The sequence below is a fragment of the Triticum dicoccoides genome, chromosome 2B, assembly GCF_002162155.2.
Source record: "Triticum dicoccoides isolate Atlit2015 ecotype Zavitan chromosome 2B, WEW_v2.0, whole genome shotgun sequence".
Classification (NCBI taxonomy): domain Eukaryota; kingdom Viridiplantae; phylum Streptophyta; class Magnoliopsida; order Poales; family Poaceae; genus Triticum; species Triticum dicoccoides.
This window is the reverse complement of record NC_041383.1, coordinates 101,169,161-101,172,759: the sequence shown is the minus strand read 5'-3', so window position 1 is coordinate 101,172,759 and position 3,599 is coordinate 101,169,161. Positions and strand designations below refer to the sequence as shown.

The window sequence follows — 3,599 nt, the reverse complement described above, 5'->3', positions numbered from 1 at the left end:
GCAGGGGGAGGGAGCAGCGAGGTGAGTGGCAAAAAAAATGCAAACCAAATCCAAATCCGGCTACGCCATCGCAGCTGGTGCCCCTTACCTCATGCGCGGCCATGGCCCCTGCCGTCGCAGCCCCACCGCCGCTCTGTCCATGGATCCCCGCACCACGACGTCGAGGTCATGGATCCCCTTACCCAGCATGCTGCCACTGCCGCCTCCATCCAGCCGGGCCTCCGCCTCAACCATCCAGCACACTCTCGCCGCTACAACCATCTAGCATGCGGCCGCCGCGTCCTTCTAGTGCACCATCACCGCCGATCAAGAAATGGTGGCACGACATGGGCCGTCACCCCACGGTCTCCTCCATCGTCAAGATCGTATGTGTGCCGTCCTCAGTCCAACCCCATGGCATTAGGATGGCCAAGTTTGTCACGAGCAACAGTCCATGGATGTCGGCTTCAACTTTCCTCCGCAAAGGTCCTTTTGCTCGGTGATGCAAGGCATGCACTCTTCTCCCACGCGAGTTCTCTCTCACTATCCGTTGCTCATGTTTACTGCTGCTTCGATTTCTTTGTGATACAAATGCACTGATAAACATACTGGTTTATATTTTATATGGTCGTTCGGTACACAGGAAACAGTGTATGTACATAACATTTTTGGATTTAATTTTGGAAGGTTCACACATCCATAGTAGAGAAAGAATAGTAGCAAGTCCAAGCTCTCTTTGAGTGGAGGTACATAACCAATTCAAATGCTTGTTTTGGTTATGTTTAAGGGAACTCATAATTTTTATGTTTGTCCACTGTTAGCTATGTAAAACAACTCAATAAAAGTTCACTTTTCAATGCTTTAATAGTTCAATTGGTAAAAATAGTAGGTGTTCATTCTACAAAAAATCACTGAGTTTTTTATATGTAAAGAAAAGAAATGGAAATCTGTAAGTTCATAGAGGGACATATATATGGGGAACTTGCGTCCAGCACACGAGCATTTGCGTCCACCACTAAGGGCATTTGCATCCCGCACACGAGCTACATGCTTGACAGTTGCACACTGCCGCCATGAACATGCACAAATGATATTAAGTAGAAGTTTGTCAGTTCAGTTTTTTTATTGATTTACCTTGTTTAAGTAGTAGTGCAGCAATAAAATGTGTAGTTGTACTGAAGTTTTAGTTGTTATGTGGGGAACCCGGAGGCCATTTATTTTGGTTTACAATTCATCTTGTCTGTTCTTTTCAGTCTGTATGCTTTATTGTGCATAATCTTGAGGAAATCCCCAAAAATCATGTGTGCACTCAAGGTAATTAAGTGGCTTTGTAAATTCTGACAGTCCATCCCAGACTAAGCAAACAGTACATGTTAGTCTTGGTTTGTGGTTAGACATGCAATCTGGTTTCATAGATGCTTCTGCTCAGACTGGAAATACTATGTTTTAGGTAATCCTGCTAGTTCAGTGCTAGTACTTCTATTTTATGTTTATCTTACAAGTGGAAAATGTTGAGGCTGGTCCTGTTGCCAGTTTTTCATAGATTTTCTAAGTAGCCTGAGACCCATCCTGCCCTCTATACAGATTCAGAGTTTATAACACATCATTGGATTCGCCAAGGCCGTGTCCTCCTGAGATAAGAAGAGCGACAAGGAGGTAAAAGGAATACCAGATTTTTACAAATTCTGCAGATGTAGTACGTATTTGCCATTTTGCCAAAGCAGTGAGTCTATGTGCTGATGTTTCTCTCGTCTTCTCTTGGATGTATTTGTCTAGATGGAGAGCTCGGTCTTTTTTTCGTGGAGCTGGCGCTGCTGCAGTACGGCCTAGTCCAGTCTAAGCCCTCCATGGTTGCTGCTGCTGTTTCGGCAACTAGGCTCACCCCCGAAGAAGACCCCTATGTGGATTGACAATCTAAATTATAGTATGTGTTCTTTATTTATAATTAAAGTTCAAAAATATCATTGGCAGGGGTACAGAAATGATTATAGTCGTTATAGCAAAAAAAAGTGCAGAAACTTGGATTTATGTGTTATGTAGTATTGGTACTTAAGAACAAAAGTTTAGATTTCAAACTTTCAAATAGTTCAGTACTACATAGAAAGGAACATAAGTCCACCCTACAAAAAAACCCAGTAAATGCATCTCTATTATGATCTGAATTTCTTTTGGTCTATCTCTTTTAGTCTCTAACAGAGAACTTCCGCTGATATTGTAATAATCGGTAGTTTTTTTTTATCTTTAGCTCATCAAGTGTTAAGATTTCAGTGAAGTAAAATGCTTCTGAGCTTTGGCCATTTTGGTTATTTTTAGGATTTTCCAGATCGGGGAAGGTGCGGAGCTTGCCTGATTGCTAGCTATTTTGCCTGTTCTGTTTACCCACTATGCATGTGTTGCTGCTTCTAGGAGCCCTAAATTTAGGGTCAGTACCACGCCGACAAGCCAGGCAGTCGGCCTTTGCACCACGAACTGCTGCAGTTTGATCTTGCGCAAGTGGGAAATTCCCTCATGCTGAGTGTATCAGTAACACACTACGCTCCAAGCACGTCTCCTCCTGGTCGCCCATCAGTCCTCTTGTTCCTTGCTGCTTCTCCTAACATCACCATAAAAGTTTTGCTAGGAAAAAAATGTGTGGATAAAAAGAAGATTGCAGTGACAGTAGTTTTGGTTGCCATTTCTCTCTATAGCAGATTGCATCCGCACAAAAAATGCTACTGCAGTTTACTCTATGTGTAAAATGAATAAGGTTCAATTCACAAAAACATGTGGAAGTTCGTTTGGGAAACTCTGCATTCTATTTGATTATGCCAAGATGTACAGGATGACTATTCTTTATTGTGTGCCTTTAGCACAATTTAAATTTACTAGTTGACCATATGTGTAATGGTTTTTTTTGTTTATAGGAAAACTAATATGTGAGCATATTTCAGGTTTCTTTGTGAACTTGTAATGTTACTGTACATGAACTTGTACATTACCTTGTTATCAGTTCATGTGTATGTGTGTTGGTAACCATTTACCGTTGTATTACTGCAGCTGCTCTATGTAATTAGCCCCTTTGTTGGGTGAATCTCATACTATTTGCTAGCTTTGACATTGTGAAAGCACAACAAGTTCACGATTTAAAAGGTTGTAAGTTCAACATGACGTATATAAGTTTGGTAAAAAAGCTCAAACAAAAAGAAACCTCATGAAAATTCAAATGGTAAAAAGTTCAAGTCGTACAATGAGAGAAGTCCAGAATATCATTGCCAAAAAATATTGAGTTAAGAAAACACAAAACATTTTCTTTTTAAAAAAATATCAATCAGCTCAATGTCATAAACCATGCTAGTTCAAGATGATGATACCGTAAAGCCTTGGAAATTTGTGAGGAAAATCATACTGACAAAACAGAGTAAGTTGATTTTATGAAAAACACGCTCAATACAAGCGCATACGAACATCAGTTCAAGTACTCTTTTTTCGGAACCATTTAAAATTAATACTCTTTTTTCGGAACCATTTAAAATTAATACGGACATCAGTTCAAGTACTCATTTTTCGGAACCATTCAAAATTACTCTCTGAAAAATAGATCAGTACAAACACACACATATATTAGGACGAGTACTTTGTTT

The 3,599-nt window shown here is 40.3% G+C and overlaps 1 long non-coding RNA gene across 1 annotated transcript; it reads left to right on the top strand.

Annotated features, from left to right (window-relative positions):
* Positions 1–1,558: 1,558 nt before the first annotated feature.
* Positions 1,559–3,004, top strand: LOC119362360. The gene is made up of 3 exons (XR_005173368.1): positions 1,559–1,635; positions 1,756–1,903; positions 2,293–3,004. It is a non-coding gene; the product is annotated as an uncharacterized LOC119362360 (long non-coding RNA).
* The last annotated feature ends 595 nt before the right edge of the window (positions 3,005–3,599 follow it).